This window comes from Camelus ferus, chromosome 9 (assembly GCF_009834535.1).
Source record: "Camelus ferus isolate YT-003-E chromosome 9, BCGSAC_Cfer_1.0, whole genome shotgun sequence".
Lineage (NCBI taxonomy): Eukaryota > Metazoa > Chordata > Mammalia > Artiodactyla > Camelidae > Camelus > Camelus ferus.
Window position 1 is genome coordinate 72,403,429 of NC_045704.1, and position 21,001 is coordinate 72,424,429.

A 21,001-nucleotide genomic window follows, 5' to 3' on the forward strand; every position below is an offset into this window, starting at 1 on the left:
GATACAGAATGTGTCATATTTTCTTAGAACGCTACATGGTCCCGATCCCTTCCTGGGGTCTAGAGCAAGTTCAGTGAGGACACAGGTCCGGAGGCCTCATGTCAAATTTAGATTCAAGGCTTAAACTTGGCCAAGAAGATCACTCTAACAGGCCAAGAAGGAAAAGTCAGAGGGTTCGGAGGATGAAAGGCAGAAAAACCAAATCATCTTTCAGTTTTGAAGGTCAAGGAGGATGCTGAAGATATAAGAACAGAGCAGGGAGCAAAGAGCAAATGTTGGAGCAAAGGGAGAGCTTCTGAGCCCAGTGTGAGGTCTAGCCTTCAGAACGTAGACCTGGGCGCAGCGAATTGTGGATCAAGTGGAGGGAGCTGTGGCCACTCAAGGCAAGAGCCAGCCAGCAGGAGAAGCCAGCAGCGAGGGAACAAAACACTGCGATACTCTGCAGACCCCTCCAGCCTCCAGGCAGGCGCACACAGCAGCGGGCGGGAGCGGAGTAAGGAGCCTGACAGCCTGGCTTTGATTGATTTGACTTTGCCACTGATTTGCTGTGTCAATGGGACGTGTTAATCACTCTGGGTGCTTTAGTTTCTTCAGTATAAAATGTCGATAATACAGGTTTGTTATGAAGATTGAATAAGTTAATATTTGTAAAGTGCTTAGAACAGTGGCTTGCTTATGCTAAGCAGTAAGGGCTTGATAAGTAAATAACTAAACTGTCACCTTGACTTTTCACTTATAGCAGGATCATTTCTTTTCCTTTCTTTTCTTTTTGTAGTGGGGAGTTAATTAGGTTTATTTAGTTGCTTTTTTAATGGAGGAACTGGGGATTGAACCCAGGACCTTATGCATGCCAGGCATGCACTCTACCACTGAACTACACCCTCCCCACTAGGATAATTTCTTGACACATTAATTTATGACTTTCTTCATAAGGTATTTCCCACTGTTCCCTTCCTTTATTCAAGCAGAAAGTTAAGCTCAGGGGTTTTTGGATTCAGCATATTTTATTCTGTGTATACGTCTCTATATATTTATTTTACATTTTATTTTAAAAACTTTTAAGGGCGGGAAGAGGAGGGAGAAAGGTTCCCTCCCCGGGGAGGAGAAGAGGGACTTCTGTGCTTGGAGGGTGGAGCCCCTAGTCCTGCTCTGTACAATCCACACTGCGGAGGGGTCACTCACCAAGGGAAGGGCCAGTGGGGCTCCCTGGGAGGCCGAGCGCCCAGTTTGGAAGCTGCAACCCTTCTCAAAGATTTTCTAACCCAAGGACAGTGCCGCAGCAGCAAAGCTGCAGGCCCTAAAGAGACCACGCGTGTCTTGGAGGTAGACAATGGGTCTGACGATTCTTGACCAGAAGGGCCTCACCAGTGCCTTGGTTCGTTTGTAACATGCTTAACTTCTGCTCAGTCCAGGGGAGGAGATGGGGTGAGGGGCAGGGGGGTAGGGAACTTCAAGAAGGACCAAGGCTGAATTTTCTGCTAGTCTGGTAGAAAGCGGGTGGCTCAGAGTCTGAGTTTTGTTTTGCTTCGAGAAAATTTTTTTAAATGATATTTCTTGCACACCCATTTGTAAACAAAATCATACATGACAGTCATGTTTTCTGATAACTTCCCTTCTTCACCGACTGTTTAACTTCTTAATTCATTTTAACTATATTTCACTTGAGGAAAAATGTTAGAATTGGAAAAAGAAATCCTCGGAGGATGTCTCGTCCCTGCCTCCACCCCGGCACGACTCCGACACTCTGATCCCAAATAGGGACACAGAACCTTGTTTGCAGCTCAGCTGTCACATCTGAAACCACAACAGCACTATGACTTGGCTTCTGGGCTTTGAACGGAGAAGAAGCTCTCCCACATCTGAGTCGTGTGCCTTAGTTATCACCAGAAAAGTCTGTGCACTGACTTGTCAGGCTCTGCTCCTTACTCAGAATTCAGAGAGCTGTCACAAAAATGAACACAGGTTTTCCCGAAAAAGGCGACAAACATGACATAAATGGAAGCCAACTGTCCCAGGACTGACCAGCCGGAGAACACAAAGGAAGGCCTATTAGCCTTCACGCCCAGATCAGGATAGCCCCAGGCAGTGTCTGCTCTCCTGAGCTTCAGGGCTTGCTTAGGAGGTGTTTTATGAGTGCCTGCAATTGGCCTGGCCACTGCTCAGGGCTGATTTCTGTTGCTCCAGGCTGTGCCACCAACCTGATTGTTCTGTTTGAATTCCTTCCACTGCCTCAGTGCTGGCTGCCCTGAAGACACGCTGACCTCGCTGACCTCGCTGTTAGTGGGTTTGGATTCTGCAGCTGCTGCCTTTTGACACCTGAACAGCACCGCTCTGCCCTCGGCTGCCTTGACCAGCTGAGGGTCAGATCTCTGCTGATTCAGCCATATGTTGGCGCCACCTCTGCCGTCTGTTTAGATCAAGGACAAGGAGCATCCCCAGTATTGTTGCCTGGGTTCTGAATTATTACAGAGGTTAGTAATGTAGCCCTTTTGTTCTCCTCACGTCACTAGAGCAGCTGAGTTGGGATAGCCTCAAGGAATGACCACCGTCTGTGCTTAGAATTACTGTTTCCTCTAATTCTTTTCCTGCTGCTGGCTCCTTGGGCCAGGCCCTTCTTTCTTCAAGTGATTTCTGTTTCAGGGCTCCTTTGTCCCCTGTGCAAATTTGGAGGAACTCCCCTCCTGTCACCACTACCTCATCCCCCTCCCCAGCTCCTCACATATTCTTATATAGGTCTGAACCCTAATTGTGGATGTAGTTGAAATTTCTGTCTCAGGGGCTTTTCATCCTCCAGGAAAATCACAGATGCACACAGAAGCTTGAGGGGACGGGTGGCACTGCCCAACTGACAAACTGGGTGTGTCTCAGCCTTGGTTTTATCTGGACCCCTTCTGTCAGCTGATATCTCACGGGTGGGCTATATGCATTTAAGACCCAGGAATAATGATAATAGTAATTAATAATAATAATAATAGCCAACTTTTCTTGAGCTTTTTGCATGTGCCAGGTATTGTACTGGATATGCCTGAAATAAGACATGCCCTATCTTATTTAATCTTCACAATAATCCCATGAAGTAGTTGTTATTACATCCATGTGGACTACAGATAACGACTCAGAGACACAGAGGTTAATTTACCAAAGTTTCCGTGGTTACTAAGTGCCTGGATTGGGATTCAGTTTCAGGAAGTCTGATTTCTGAATCCACCACTGTATCCTTGCAGGATACGGTGCTTTGTGACTGCACTCTGTGCCCTCGTGCAGAGACGGGGCTTCTCTCCTGGGTTTAGACACCACTTGACTCTTACCTGCATGGAGGAGAAACGGCTAATTAACCTTGACAAATAACACTTCATTAACTGCACTGTTCTAAAGAATGTGGACAGAGAGCTCCTGGGTCATTGTGTCAGTCCCGCCCAAAAACAGATCCTTTGAGGAATGACCACTGTCTTTTCTTTGAATAATATTCAGTAAGCACAAAGATGTTCAACAGGTACATTTCCACAGATGGCAGTCTCGTTTGCTTGTCTTAATTTTTCTAACGTGCGAGGCAAATACAGCAATCTGTTAATCAGATGACTGCATTGTTGATGTATGCTAAAGTGCTAAGCAATATGATGACTGTGTTATTATTTATTAGGTGGGCTAATGGGGAATTGGGAAAATTGCTTTCCCTTTATATTTATTCCCTTCCTTTCTCATATGTCTCTACCTTTCCATTGAGGCCAACAGTGGCCTTGACATCTTAGAATTATATCTAAGGAAAGTATTCTGTCTATATGAAAATGTACACTGTGACAATGTTTGTCAATCAGCAAAACTAAGGGGCATTTTGGACAGAATAATAGGCATCTTGGCTAGTAATAAAGGGGGCTGGCTTGCTAAAACCTTGAACTTGAACGGGTATACTGGAAACCAACCAGTGTTAGTAGATACTGGGGGTTTGTGCTGCTAAATATTGGTGAGGAGGAATTCTAGTCTGGAAATCATTTCTCTGACTGTTTTTCTATGTGCCTAGTAGCTTTTTTTTTTTTTTTAAACTAATGATTTAAGCTTTTGACCTTTATAAACAGTCTGTGCTTGCTTACTTTGGCAGAAGACTGGCATTCACTACTCTCCCTAGGTGATCCTTGGAATAATAGCTTGAATTCAGATACGGAAAGGCAATTCTTAACTGTCTTTAATTATTAATGTTGAAAACAAGGAAAAGGAGAAAACAGACCACTGCTACTTGTATTCAGTGTGCTGTCAAATTTAGGATGTGTCTCTCCTTCACTGCCTTAATTCATTATATGTCAATCTCTAAGTTGTTTTTATTTAAAAATAAATCACCTGTTTTTTGATGAGCTCACTTTTTGAAATTTTTACTTTTTTGGTAAAAGTAGTTCTTGTTCCAAAGATTCTGCTGTTTAATTACTTGTGATAATCTTATAATTATAATTACAATCTAAATGCATTTCAGACACATTTTTTTTCAAATGGCACTCACATAACATTTAACATCAGTTAATAGCTCTGAAAACAATGAGGTGCAAGTATTGCCAGTAGTGTATCATCAGGAACAGCTTCCAAGGTTGACAGGCATTTCAAAATGAAGGTATTGAAGCACTTGAAGACTTTTTTCCATTTGCATGGAGTCAGTGCAAGACAATTGCTTCCCAAATGTTACTTATTTTTTGCTAGTTTTTTTGTGAGCTAATGTTTGTGTGGAGCTGACTTTCAATGTGACCTTCTCTTTCCAAATGTATACCACATTTTGGAAAAAAAAAGTCTCTTTTGGAATGAAACTTTTTAAAGAATATTCCTCATGTTTTATTGAGTGTTATTATTTTCAAAATTTTCATCTAGGAAAAATGTTGGTCATTTCTGCTAGATTTGTAGGTTAAATCTTTGTGTGGTGAATAGACCTGGAATAGGTTGAGTCTCCCACAGACCAAAGGCATTTCTCCTCTGATCTTGGTTCCAGTTGAAAGGAGTATCATCTCCAGGGTGAGAGTATCAAAGTTACCCTCCCAAATTGCAACATCAATGATAATGTGTATTTCTGGCCCAGGGGTTATTCATCAATAATAATTTGGGAGTCCAAACATTTACCTTCAGCTTATTCAAGGTTTCACTTCTTCTCCCATGACTTGTGTTATAATTATTTGAGCCCCATGTGGCTGACTGGGTGACTTCACTGACATATATTCATTAAAAGAAACATGAGTGATAAAATGCAGTATGGTATAAACTGGGACCCAGGGAAATAGAAAAACAACTTGAATTAAAATTTTAGAAACAGCTGTGATCCACACACAAGATCAGAATTAGCATTAAAAACCTATCAGAGTCAAGAGGAATAAACTCAGTAAACATTTATTTAGAGCATTCTGTGTGCCAGAAACTATGCTATTGATAAAGATGATGAAGATGTGACTTATTCCCTACCAGCAGAAAAATTTAGTCTATCTGGGAATATAAAAATATACATTTAGTACATGACACAGAAAATCACTTCATTTAGACAGTAATAGGTATTTAATTGGACAGATTTTGGTGAATGAAAGAATGAAGTTTTGTGTAAGTGCGATGGGTGAGTCTGGAGGGTTGGTTTTTACACAAGGAGTAAACGGTCCTCTCACTTCCTGTGATTTCCTTTGGGGAATTACACTCACATGTTCAGCTGTTATCTGCATGCTGAGCCGTCTGTAGACCCTCAGCCCATGCTTCCCGCTGAGCTCCAGATCCACAAAGCTAACTTCCCACTGGACATTTGCACTTGGTGTTTTACAGACTGTCCAACCCAGTATGTCCCAACCTGCTCTCCTTCATTTGCATTTTATATCTCACTTAATATACTGCTATTCACCTTGTTTCAAAGTCATCCTAAATTCTTCCCCCTCATTCATTTGTCACATTAAGGTAGTCCATGTCTCTAATATCTAACTTCTTAATTTTTATTTTCTGACCTCTCCTTTCCATTCCTATTGACTTAATTCAGGTCTTTGTCACTTACCTCCCAGATTACTGTGATATTATTTTAACTAGTCTCTCTCATCTTAATTGCTTATAACTTTTCTCTTCTCTCGACTCCTCCCTTCTTGTCCTTATTATTGTCAACAGGGTGGTTTTCCTAATATCAGTTGTCCTGCTTAATTCTTCAATGGCTGTCTAGAGAGCTGGACAAGTTTGAAGTCCATATCTAAGACAAAAAACATGCCATGTTATTTTATTTCTATGTCATTTTCCCATGCTGTTCCCTCTATTTGGAATTTCCTTTCGTTAGCTCAGATTATTCGTCACAATTCTGTCTCTGTTTTAATGACTCAATGAAGCCTACCCTGACAGCCCTGAACCCATAGCATCCTCTGCTCACCTCTCTCGGCATACTGTAACTTCTTGTGAGCAGGTGTAGGAGAATTTTTTATTAAATCTTAGGAAATAATAATTATTTCCATTTATTGAGCACTTACTTTCTATTCAGCACTCACTAAACATTTTAAATATATTATCTCTAATTATCACAACACTTCTGACAGCAGCTATAGCTTTTTTCCTTTATAGATGAGGAAATAGAGACTCAGTGAGGCTAAGTGAATTTTCATATGTCACATAGCTAGGTTGTGGCAGAAAAGAAATTTGATACCTGATCTCTCTGGCTCAGAATTTGTAAAAGTATGACCCAGATTTTAACAGCCTTATGTATTAAAGATCAATGAAAATAAAATTAGTTTATAAGGGTGATTATGGTTTAATTTCCCAGTATTAACATAAATATATAAACATACATATATAAAATATTGATATATACATAATAAAATATATAGTATAAAACATACAGAAATAATTACTATAAAATATATACTATGTTGGTAGCATATAATATATATTAGATACAAGCATAATTTACTATAGCTGTAGATTCATGCAATATAAAACCATCTATAAATATAAAAAGCCACAGTCCCCTATGTCATCCTTTACCATTCTCTGTTCCACTTTTAAGAGAATATCACTAAACTATGTTTTATTTTAGTTTTACAGGTAATTACCCTTAAATCAAAATGAGATCCTTATATTACTGTCTTCTACTTTATCAGTTTGACTCCTTATGATGAAAGATGAATGTATAGCTCATTTATAATGCTTTATATCATTTCATCATGTCTCCCATTTTGAAAAAACTATAGTATTTCTCTTAGTTCTTTTCAGTTAATTTTGTTTCTTTATTGTTCATAAACCTCCAGTTTTCCCCCATCCAGTTCCTACTGTATCTCTTAACTTCTCTTAATGTAAAAATGATGATGATATTAACACACTGCCCTTCCTTACACATCTCCTTCCCCTTCAAAGAATCAGCTCCGGCTTTGTCTTTCCTTTCCATCATACAGGGTGATAACTTTTACCTTTCATTCTCTAGTTAGAATTGTCTATCTTGTATGTGTGTGTGGGGTATGTGTTTACTTTAGAAATTTCAACATGTACCTTTGACTTTCCATGGACATTGCAAGGTCATTAAACCATTTTAAGTCATTTACATTGGCTTACATGCTCTCATTTTCTTATATTTTCTAACACATACACACATATATATATGCAAATATGGGTAAGTCTAAATGAGTAGTGACGGTATAAAACACAATAATGTGTAAGATGTATGTTTACATAATGTACATTTTAAAACAATATTGCTATTATCGTTTTACTCACTCACTACTCATTTAGAACCACCCACATGTTTACCGTTTTCATTGCTCTTCACTCCTCCCTGTATCTCCCCCTCTTCGTACTTTATTGTATCTTCAGTTGTGTGCGTCGAGGTCTTAAATTCTGTCAGTATATCCTAGAATTTTCCTAGCATTTTCACTTGTCTCTTTTAAAGTTCCCTATACAACTTTTCAAGGGTTTCAACTCCCTGCCAACATTTTCAAGCTTCACTTGGAATATGGCTTGTGATGTAATTAGAATCACCCAATAAGCATTCCCTAGGATGTGGTCTGAGTCCTAGTAACTCATCTGTTATCTTTTTAGTTGTAGAAATTTCATTTGACAAACATGAAACACTATAACCGTAAAAAGAGTCTGTGTTATTTTGTTATTGTTTCTTGTCCCAATATGTTCCTAGTTATCTTAGCTTGTGTGCTGGACATTGTATTTTGAAAAATTAATTGTCGAAATAATTCAAGATTGACCATTGTGTTACTATCCTTTGAGAGAGGATTTTCATTTTCTTTGTCAGATGCGTAGGGGCCGTAGCAATCAGAGTTGGCCTGAATTAAGTTCAGGCCGGGATGACTCTAAGCCAGGCTGCAGTCTATGCCCTGGACAAAATCCACAAAGAGACCTTTCTCAGTTCTGACAATTTGACAGGCACCCAGGTTTTCCACACTGTTAGGTCCAGACAAGTTCAGTGAGGGTGATTAAGGAGTTGAAAAACATTTCTCACTGAGCAGGAAGGAAAAACATTGGAGTTATTATTAGAATTATTTTTCCTAAAGAAGAGAAATCTAGGTGTTGATTTTATTATAGTTAATAGATGAAGAGCTACTGTTCTATTCTTTATGCCTGCTCAACAAGGAATAAGAGAAAATAAGCTTGAACTCTCCCAAGGGGGAGAATTGTAGATTTAATGAATAAATGACTAAATCAATTAGTGGAGACAAAAGGAAAATGTTCCTATATTTCTTCATTCCGGTACCACTCCCACTGGCTCTCTTTGGTCCATTCTCATTATAATCTTTCCATTGTTAAGTTAACGAGGCAGAGACTCCAGTAATTCATTTCACAGTTTTATGTTGTCTTACGTCCTTCACCCAGAGCACCCAGCCATCAGTTTGGAGTTGATTGCATTTGATACAAAATGATAATTATACTTTCACCTTTGTATAGTAGTTTATATTATTTCAAATTGCTTTTATATCTTATCCCGTACAATATAAAAATATGTGATTAGTCTGGGGGTTTGATTCATTTTTATTATACATTTGGTAAAACGGATCCCCAGAAGGGTTATACTTAACTTCCAACAAGTGCTGATTAAGAAGTTTGACCAAACAAAGGGGTTTCTAATCTTCTGTTTCAGCACACTTTCATGTGCGTGAAACATCACCAGGTGAAGGTAAACTGGAATTTAAAAACCAAGCTGGTTAATGATGTGAAGCCACCGCCAAGCTGCATAGGCCCCAAACTGCCCACCTATTTTGCTTCAATCTTCATGTTTGACACATGAGTGTAGTAGACACCCTTCCTCTGCCAACCATTAATATAATCTCTTTTCCCCTCTTCTCTCAACCTAGGCACTGTACTGTCTGTCTCTTACTTGGGTCTTTGATGATGTTAGCATTCCTGAAGATTTGTTCCTGAACTGTTTTCCCTTTTTTTCATCTTTCTTCCCTTGGACTTGCATTCAGCTCTGCTTGTTCGGTTTGGAAGCAACTGAGGCTTATTCCCTCCAGCACACTTGTCTGTTTTCCCTCTTCCTGAGGGCTGATAGCAATGTAATTGGGCAAGTTCTTCTCTGCTATCTTAAGAAAAAAAGTCTGCAGAGAAAAAAACAGGTCTCCTTTTAAATGACATATGAGATTCCCAATATGGAAATTAATATTTTCCCAAACATTCCACTATTAAGTGCATGGACAATGTGTGCAGAGCTTTTAACGTGGAGTCTGGCCCATGGTAAGTACTCAATAAAGGACAACTAGCATCACTACTGTCATCGTTCCTACTCCTACTCCTACTCTTATTACTACTAAAATCTCAAGCTCCCAAACACAAGGTTTGGATATTTCTTTCCTGCTCTGTTGGATTGGGGTGGCATCATGAAAAAATGAAGCAACGTGGTGCACCTTTACAGGCACTCTTGTGGCTATGGTTTGCCCGTGCACTTAAGATCAGAGAAGCCCTGTTTTAGAACATAGTGTTTGCAACTAAGTATGTATCAGGACTAACATGTCATCAGTGCCTAAAAGACAATTTGGCCATAGCTGGGACCATATAAAAAGCACTACTTTCTGGTGAGATTTATTTCTGAAATGATATTCTAAGTTGGGGATTTCAACCTATCAATCCCTCAATTTTTTGGGGAATGTTTGGAGACTGCAATGTAGAATGAGGATTTTCTGAATGTAATTTTTAAAAAAACTGATGCTGAGTTTCAAGGTCATTTTTAAATAAAACATGGAGGAGGTTCTGAAAGAGTGAAGCTGAAACTATACAGAGAACTTCTGGTAGAAATATTTTTAGCAGCAGTATCTACAATAGCCAAGACATGGTAACAGCCTAAATGTCATTGACAGATGACTGGATAAAGAAGATGTGGTATATTTATACAATGGAATACTATTCGGCCATAAAAACTGACAACATAATGCCATTTGCAGCAACCTGAATGTTCCTGGAGAATGTCATTCTAAGTGAAGAAAGCCAGAAAGAGAAAGAAAAATACCATATGAGATTGCTCATATGTGGAATCTAAAAAAAAGGACATAAATACAAAATAGAAACAGACTCATAGACATAGAATACAAACTTGTGGTTGCCAAGGGGGCAGGGGTAGCAAGGGAAAGACTTGGATTCCAGAATTTGTAGATTCTGACAGGCATATGTAGAATAGATAAACAAGATTATATTGTATAGCACAGGGAAATATATACAAGATCTTGTAATTCACAGTGAAAAAAAAATGTGACAATGAATATATGTATGTTCATGTATAACTGAAAAATTGTGCTCTACACTGGAATTTGACATACCATTGTAAAATGACTATAACTCAATAAAAAAATGTTAAAAAATATTTTGAAAGTCATAATCACGATTTAATTTTTGACTGGGGTAAGCTAGCTTCATTTGGTTGGCTGGCAGTTAAATAACCAAATATTTGGAGAGGAGTGGTTAAACATAAAAATCCTTGTGTTTTGTCTCAAATATTTGATAAATGATTTTATGAAGGTGAATTAATGAATGCCAATTGTGACAAAAATGTAAAAGGTACTGAATTCTATTCAGGGACTACTTCTGTGGTGCTACCGTTTAATTAATATTGCTACATCAGCAACAGGCCATGTACGAGTTAGACAAACAGAAGAAACACTGCAATGTGAACTTTGACATTGTTGACTGTAGAAAAAGTTATGTGATGTATTAACTAATATACAGTGGGAATCTGAACAAAGTCATCCTTTTATTTATGAGAGAAACAGTACATAAAAATGAAGAAGCCAGATGCCAGTCAACAGGAGACAAGTTTGCTCTATATTACTGATCTGTTCTGTAACTATTTCTAACTCTTGAGTGTGTGGCATACACTGTATCTTTAGTGACTGAGATGTGAGAATTCCACCATCAAATTAAAGAAGGCTTTGACTGTGACTGTGATGCAAATGGTTAGAGTTTTCAGAAGATGAGTTAATTCTTCTGGCTATTTTTGGACTAGGACAGAGCAGGTGAGCAATCCTTTCTTGATGAAATCTCAGAGCTATTGGCCAAAGGTGGGAGACACCTTAGATTTATGTTGTATCAAATAGAGCCTAGCTTTAGACTCAACGTTCTTCCTCAGAAAAAGTGAGCAACACACGGTGCTTCCTGTGGTTGGCTAAGATTTCCTCAAATGACTGGACTAGGCAAAGCTGTCTTGGGACAGCTGACAAAAATCATATGACGCTAATTTAGCTGCAGGGGATACTTTAGAACATCCTCAGCTTTTTGAGGCTTGCAAGATCTGAATCATCTTTTGTTTAGATGAATCAAGAGTTTTACTTTTGAGCTTCAGCAACAAAGCTCCATGTATTTGAAGTGCAATTACCAATACTGAGGATTATAGCCACCCACCTTGGCAGACTATAACTCTTTCTTTGGCTCACTCCTTTAATCAAGGGCATTTTAGGGGCCAAATTTGACAGCTGCAGTGTTGGAGACAGATTGGGAGCAAGGTTCTGGGATAAGTTACATTTTCTCTAGCTTTTGTGTCAAAGCAATTGGCAATCTATTAGAAAGTTTCATTGTGTGCATCAGAGCCAGGAGGGTGTATTGCACTATTTCTCTGGCAGAAATAACAATAGGATGAAGTGGTTTGGATACATTCACATTATAGTCACATCTATGGGCTCAAAAGAGGAGAAAAAGAGCCTATTTTTATAGGGAAGAAATGTTGGTCTAACATGGTCTTATTCCTCTGGATGTTGGAAGTCCTGGGGTAACTCAGCAACATGGTAGTGTTGGGTTCCTAAGACTACCGTCTTCCTAGTGTTGTTTTTCAAATACATGAGAACCTCTCAGAGAGCAGCAGCAGCAGCACCAGGGACAACAACAATCACACAATAATTACAGCAGCAGCATTTCCTGGGTCTCAGCTGTTGGGTTATTCTGGTTCAGTGCATTTACTATACTGAGTTATTTTGATTTGTAAGCAACTTTTGGAACTTCCAATAAGACCATAAGCCATCTTTACTTCTCCTCAACCCTCTTTTTAGTTCTTTTGCTCCCTGTAGTTTTATTCCTTTCCTCTCTTCTCTAGGTACCAAAGCAACTTCATACAATGAGCACTTCTTTGTTGGTCATACTCCGTAGGACCTACATGATGTAACCATCATTAACCTTCGCTCTCAAGTTGTTCATCAGGATTTCAAAGGCCAATCCATCTGTTTAGATATTGTTACACAGAATCAGAATACATGAAGTAGAGGCCATTCTCTTTCTGAACTGACAGTTAGGATGCTTCTCTGGAAGAAAAAGGCTCAAGTTCTCAATTGGTTGGCAGATGGCAGAAAAGCAAAGAGGCGAGCTTTGGAGAAAGTCACCATTCCTGGCCCCTATTACTATGGTTCTGGTTGGGCCATAGTTACAAACCTCACATCTCAACAGTGCATGGTTATATCTATTCTTTGAATATATTTTTAAGAAGTATTCTGGCCAGGTCCGTGGTGAAAGGACTTTGTGGTTAATTAAAGATCTGTGGAAAAGGGAGTGCTGCCTGTAATTGACTTTGCATCCTATGCCAGCATGTATCTACTAAGAGGCTGTATAGCAGAGGTTAACTCATTTCTTTTTATAATTGACAGTAGTTACAGACATCGTAGACAAAGGAATATCAGAATTGGAGTTCTCATTAGATGGCTGAGAAAGGTCCCCACAATAACTGCACTATCTTACAATTCCTCAACAGCATTATCTTTATTCAGCATGGGCTCATGAAGCCTTCTTTGTAAAAGTACTCAAAGCATATTGTCTTGTAAAATTTTTAAAACCGAATCATTCTGAGCTTGAAGACATAGTGAATAAAATTCAGACTGAAGCCTGCTTCTCTACTTTTTTCTCTCTCCCTTTTGAGAACTTCTTTCTTGAGTTACAAGGTTAATTGCTAATTCTTCATCACCCAAAGTGTCAGCCTTCTTATTACAATGCTAGATCGTATACTTGAATGTCCCTTATCTAACATGGCTGGCTAATTATTAAAATACTCTATTTTTTTTCTCTAGCTGTTTTCTTTCTGAGTAAACAAATTGCTGAGTTCAATTGGCTTCCATTTGCACTTCATTGCTTCTTGACAGCAAATACTCTGCAAAAATGAGTTGCCTCTGGGTGTTTATAATCTCCAAGGACAGAGAAACAAATGTGTGCGTTATTTCTCTAATTTAAAAACTAAAAACCAACCCCCTTAAAAATCTAACACACTTTAGAAATATTGCACAACATTATTTCTTAGAATTCATAAAGGCACAGGATCTGTTTCTGCAATCCCCAAATTCCTTAATTTGATATTTGAAAATGTTATTTTATTAAATGGAAGAGAAAACATCCCCTTCAGGGAATAAGATCACCAAATATCAAGGACACATTGCATTTGGAAAATGAAGAATTAATCTCCATTCTGGCTAGCCAGGATTATGAGGTTAAGAAATTGAGAAGAGTAATGATTTATTTTCCGATAGATTCAGCTTGGTCTTGTTTGCACTTCAATCTGTGAAAACAGAATCACAGCGCAGTAACAATTGCTCTGACCACGATGTCTGAGGAGCAGATCCTTTAGCATGCACCAAAACTGTGATTTAGTCACAGCTTCACCAGTTTCTTCAGCTCCCATGACCAAACTTCTTCGTTGTTCCTGTCATGTCTCAAGGAAAGAATGGCACACTGTAGAGTTTAATAGAATACAAACTTGTGACTAGAGACCCAGATCTGCCAGCTATTGGCTCTGTGATCCTGAGCAAATTACTAACCTCTAATGATAGTATTTACCCCATTAGGTCTCTGTGAAGATAAAGCGAGATAGTGCAGAGAAAGTGATTAAGGTAGAAACTGACATAGAATAAGACCACAGGAATTCCTCATTATAATTATTGTCACTGTTGTTACTAATAGAAACCATTATTACAGATGCAAAGAACACTGTATGAAATGCATACAAGGTTATTCTCATTATTTGTTAAGTTCTTCAATGTCTGGAATGAGTGCCCAGGCTATAAATCACAGGTGCCTCCATGAATTGATGGATAAGGTGACAGCACCACCATGAACTTAGAACAGCCTTTTAACTTGGAGAAGGCAAAGATCCATCTTGATGATAATGATGAAAATTCTTTAAAATGTGTATGCATTTGTTTTATTTCATCTTCATTATAACCCTATGAGTTAGAAATGATCTTGCTGGTTTTTAAATAAATTGAGGCTCGGGGCAGCTGTGGGCAGCGGACCGTCTGGGGTTTCGCGCAGGGGACTGCGGCTTTCCCCAGCCCGGAGCGAGTGTGCGAGGCCGGGAGGAGAGCCGGGTGGGGGGGGGGGGGGGGGGGAGCGGGCCGGGCCTGGGCTGCGGCTGCGGCCGCGGGGCTGCGGCTCCCCAGCCCCGCCAGCCAGCCCCAGAGCTCCGAGGGAGAGGAGAGGTCTGGACGGGGTGGCTGGACCAGTGGCAGACTCAAATCCAGGCCAACTGTATGGCTGTCTGAGGTGCTGGAACAGAAGGAGGTCCATTCCTGTTGGTGACAGCACTGTGGCCCTGTTCTGGGATGACCGAGGTATAAAGGTTTCCCCCAAGAAAAGGCAGCTGAGTCCTTGCATCTTGTGGCAGCTGGTGTGCCCAGCACCGAGTCCATCGGAGCTGAAGGCAGCCCGGCCCCTTCTCATGGGCAGCACCCACCTGTGCTGAGGTCCTGCAGCGGTGGCGATGTGAGGAGCTGTGCAGTCAGTTGTAACTGAAAATATCTGACAGTCTGGATAATGAAGAGAAACCCCCAGCTCCCCCACTGAGGATGAACAGTAACAACCGGGACTCTTCGGTACTCAACCACAGCTCCAAACCACTTCCCATGGCCCCTGAAGAGAAGAATAAGAAAGCCAGGCTTCGCTCTTATCTTCCCAGGAGGAGGGAATAAAAGTAAAGTTCAGTGGCCAGGCATTGAAAGGGGCTAGTTGATTCTTTCCTTGTCTCTTTCTTTCTTGAGTAGTCATTTCTTGAGCGTTGGATGTTCAGGGCCTGCCTGACCTTTTTCATCTGCATCTTCAGAGGTTGCATTTTGTCAGAGAGTAATGTTTGATTGACTTACTGTGGGCTTTCAGAAGATACACTTATGCTATATTTGCTTTTCCCATAAAATTGAATTCATAGCATTAAGCCAGGGGAAATCATAGCAACAGTACCGTCTTAAGTATATAAATAGTGACTTTCATTCTCATAACTTAAAGGAGAATTTATAGTCATCCTTTTCTAACTGTAAGTTGTCCTTATTAGAAATTTGAGTGTAGGTGAATTTACTTCTGTATACACTTTTGACAACCATGAAAATTTTGAATTGAGCATACGGGAGTCAGTCCAAGTGCCACGCTGTTGTCTCTCTGACTATATTGCAAGGTGGAAAGAAACTTCTGACTCATTTGTTTCCTCTCCTGTTTTTCTGCCAGTCGTCCCCTACACAACCAGCCCTTTTTGCACTGAGTATCACAACACTATATTATCATTTATCCTTGTGTTGTGCATAATACCATTTGGTCCTTAAATATCACATGCTGACACTCTGTAACACTGGGGGAATATAAAATCTCTTGTAAGCAATTGTCAGGTTGCATGAATAAGCATAAAGCTTAAACATGGCTTCTGTAAACATGACCGTTGCAGTGGAAGAGAGTGAAACCAAGAACAAGGACTCTGGCACCAGAGAAAGTTGCCAAAAGGGCAAGAAGGGTGATGTCTTTGGAAGAGAAAAGGGGCAGTTTTGATCTGCTTCTTCAAGGTAAAACAAATAGCTTTGTAGGTTACTTATATGGTATTAGTGAGTTTGTACCATAAGGAAAGCTGAAACTCTTATTAGGGCCAGTATCACCTCTTGTACACCTGCATCAACTTAGAGATGCTTTATCCCTCGTGACCCAAGGATGGAAAAGATGGAAATGATGTTAAACCTCTGGACTGAAGACAAGCAAAGGAAATAAGAAAACACTTTCCATGCAAGGGACATGTGATCACAGAATTTTCAAAGACATGTTTTCAGACACCAAAGTGGGTTCCAAAGAAAATTTTGCCAGGAGCAAGGGATGGTTTGAGAAATTTATGGTGCACCATGACTTGGAGATCAAGTCTTATGTGACAGTGGTACCAAAGAAGGAGCCACTAGATCCTGCAACTCCTGTGTTGTATCTGCCACAACTGCAGAAAATGACTGAAGAGAAGGACCATATTTCTACACTAATCTTAGGTGCTGTTGAGACCGCCATGCTTTGAAAGCCTTGAACAATCCTACTTGCCTCTTACAAGAGCAAGAACCAACTGATGCTGACGTGAGGTCAGCCAAAACAGAGAGGCTGACATTTCTGTTTTTTTGCCAATACTCCAGGTGACCTCATAGTGAAACCAATACTGCTCTGCAGAAAAGTATGCCCAAAATCTTCTCCAAGGAAAAAAACTGAGCTTAGTTTCCAGTACGCTGGCGTGCAAACAGAAAGACTCCTTCTCTCCTTAAGGAAGGGTTTGAAGAGTGCTTTCTTGTGGAAATTTGGGACTGCTTCAAAATATCTTGAATTCAAAGTCCTGCTGATTCTTCACTGTCCGTTTGGTGCCTCAGATGCATTTGCCAGTGGGCAGATGTTAGGCTTAATGTTAAGATTGTCCTTATAACCAGCTGCACGTTTCGGATTCTTGAGCCCTTAGATCAGTGTTTGAACTGGCCATTCAAGAAGACTTCAGCCAAACTAATGTATAACGTTGTGCTTCAGAATCTCACAAAGATTCCTCTGCCTGAAGATCTTAGTGCATGGGATTCCTACACTGTCACTAATGCTGTATTCTTAATGAAAGAGGCATTAGATATCTTAACAGAGCCTTTCGTTAATGTGACCTTGGAGATTTGGCTGGAGAGGGTGAAATATCTGTCAGTGATTTTTTCCTGAAGATAGACTCTTTGGATCAAGAACCACCTATGGTTGAGGATGAACATTTGGCTCAGGAGCAATCACTGGCTGAAGTTGAATCAGAACCTGCTGATGCTGATTCCAGTGAAGTGATGTGCTAGAGGATGACTGTCAGGAAACTCCTGGGACCCCAGAGGTGATTATCATGAGTGATGATGAAGATAATTAGGAAGCTGTGACACTGGAGATGAATACAGTTATAAGCAAGTGGAGAAGATCTTTTAGAACGAGATTAAAACCTCCCCAAGAAAGTAATGAAGAAATTCAGTACCATTACGTGTCAAATCGTACCTGTTCAAAGCTTGAGGTATTTAGCAGAATTCCATAAAGAGGTGCTATGATGCCTTCAAAACAAATCACATTGGAGAGAAACCATCTTCAGCAGAACTTAAATTGGGTAGTGCCATTTAATACCATTGCTGGAGAGCTAAGCTGCTTTCAGACAAAGCTTGAATGATTTAATTGAACTCTGTAAAGAGTTGAAAAGAGTCTTTTTACATCACCACGTTCAGAAGATAGCCACCTCAGAAGAGCCTAAATCATTGAGTAGTGCCATTTGAATATGTGCCAGACAGCAGATAAGCTGCCTTCAGACAGATTTGCATGATTTAATTTGAGCTCGATACAGAAGTGCTAAGGTGTCTTCAGAAAAGACTTGAGAAGACAGAAAGCATCTTCAGAGGAGCCAAAGTCATTAAGTCATGCCACTCAAATTCGCTTGCTTGATAGGGCTAAAGCCCCAAGTAAGTCATTATAATCTCAGGATTGGACTTAGATTAAGACTCTGAGAGCAAGAAGATCCATGATTTGAGCTAACAGTCCACTTCTCTTCACTGCTTCCCTGTCACCCCCATTTTCCTTTGGCATAATAAGTGGTACATTCTCATCACCTCTGGAAGTCATCTCAAGATCTAAATGGAAACTATATAGAGCCTGTCACTTTTACTGATTTTAGCTATGTCAACTCTCATTATTGTTTTATGTAATGTACCATTATTGTTTTGTTTTACTGCACAGATATTTATGAGGGCTCTCAAAGGTTCATATGTGACCTCAGTTTCTCTGCCCCTTTTTTACCTCCTAAAATAATAATTCCCTCAGCTGAACTCTCCTACTTGGGTGGGGGTCATTCAGGAACTTGACCTTCATAGGTAAGGAAGGGTTACTATCTCTGTGTTTTTACCTCTTGGTGATTATAACCCTCTCTGGGTTATACCACATTCAGTCTTGAATGAATGGAAAGAGCACTGGACTTGGGTTCTGGAGACCTGGGTTGAAGTCCAGCTCTGCCAGATTTTTGTGACTTTGGGCTAATCACTTAGTTTCTCTGATCCTCAGTTTCATCACCTGCTAAATGAAGATAATCAGACCTGGCCTACCTAGCAAAAATATTGTTGCTAATCCAATGTAATTCTAAACAGAGTGCTATTAAAAGTAAAATTAAAAAGTGCTAAATAATCGTGAGGTGTTACTACATTTGTCATTGTGGAACTTACAAACAAACAACTAAAAAAAACTATATTTTAGAATTCCTATTTCTTTTTTAAAGTAACTTTGGCCCTAACTAAAATCTGTATGTCAGTTATAGAACATTTTAAAAAGGTAATTAAAATTGTCCATAATTTCACAAGCCAAAGATAAGTAACTGGGTTGGTATTTTTTCCCCCAGTTCTTCTCATCATATAGAAATTGTTCATCGATATAAAAAACTTGGAAAATAAAGACAAGCATATAGAAAAAATAAAAATCACCCATATTCACAAATCTCAGGAAAAAAAATAAATTGAGGCTCAGAGAAGCTAAATAATCTGATGATCACATAATGGGTAAAGCTAAAATTTGGGTTTGGTTGAGCCAGTGAAAATCGCTTCTTTGCTTTGCTTTGTTTTGTTTTGCTATGCATTGCTGCCTCTTTTTGATATTGAGTTTTTGAAACTGTATTCTGACATTTTTCTGATTAACGGTATAATAACTGTTTATGTTTAAGTTAAAGCAAAAAGATGATAAAAAATAATCTGTAATCCTATTACCATGAGTTAGTCACCTTAATATTTTGGTGTTTATCTGTCAAATACATAGTTAACTGATTGCTTTCTTTCGATGCATGACATTGTTAATATATAGAAGAATCCTTTTTTACCCCTCTGCTCTTTTCTAGTCTCCCCCCTCAGAAAACCTTTCTGCCACCAGTACAAGAACGTCCATCTTTTGTTTTGTGCTTGTGAAACATTGTGTCGGCATGTAAGGGAATGATTTGGCGTGCGAAGATCTACTTGTACTGGATAAATAAACTGCAAATGACCAAAGTGATGCCAATGAGAGGTTAAAAATTCTCTGCTAGCTGAAAAAGGTCACATTCAGAGCTGGGCGAAAGGAGAAGGAACTAGACCAGAAGGTACTTCATTGAAGTCTAGATCCAATTAAGCTGCATTCACTTTGCCTACAGTTGTTTTCTGATTCACGTGACTAGGTAGTGAAATGATGAATATGAACAGAGGGAATACAGGCATGGTTGGACTGAGCGTATATGATGGAAAGATGTGAGAATGATGGCCGGTGCCACCTTCCTCTGCATTCGGGTGAGAGGTAATTGTAGTAGAGAGGTAATTTAGTTTGACGGCCAGTGATCACCTATCCTAGACAGGTCCGTCTAGTCCTTGAATCTGATTCCATTTCATGGGCTTTGATCACCTGCAGAAGAGCAGGGACCTGGGGGGTGTACCTGTGCGTAAGTGCACGTGCACGTGAGGGTACAGGCAAACGTATCTGTAAAGCCATTCAGGATGCCGGAATCCATGGAGGGATGATTACTTACATTTATGTTTATTTTTGTCTTATTAGGGAGCTCTTAGGGGCGGAGGTGGGAATAAACCAGGCAATCTGCTCTTTCAAAAGCAATTTTCCCTCACTTTTGCTTGTATCGAATGTGCTGTTTACTTTTTTTCCCTTTACAGAGTGTGTAAAATAATTATTTTTTTAGAAATCATGTATTTTCTTCTAAAGATAGTCTTAAGGAATTTCTATACCTAGGACTGCACAATATATACTGCTGATTGTGAGATTTGGATTTGGGTTTGAAGCCAATTTTTCATCTCTTTGGCTTAGCTTTTAGTCTTTCTAAATCCACAAATACTGAATGCTAGAATTTTAATGTAGAATTGACCTTGGGCCTGCTTTGCAATTGGTCCCTACTTACCCAGTGACAACTGATATAGGGCCCAAGGAGATAGGAGACCTGAATGATGGGGTTAGGTAATAAATGAAAGTCTGTGAAGAAAGACAAAAATAGAAATGGATGATGGTGAAAAAAAATTTTTTTATGTATTTTCTTTCATCAGACCTAAATAAATAGCCCTGTAATATGGCCAACTTTGGAAGAAAAAACAGTGATAATTACGTAGGTAAATCATACACATTCTACTGATATTTGATTAATCTCACTATGTTTTATAGAGGACGTTGTGCCTCAGCTGTCCTGGGTACTTGCAGACTCTTGAATGTACTGTGTTTTCTCATCTTCAAGCCTCCATCCTCTTTTATAGACCTTCACTCATTCTTCAGAATGCAATTTAACAACTTTTCTGGGAAATCTTCCCTCTCTTCTTCCTTTGTATTCTCAGTGTCT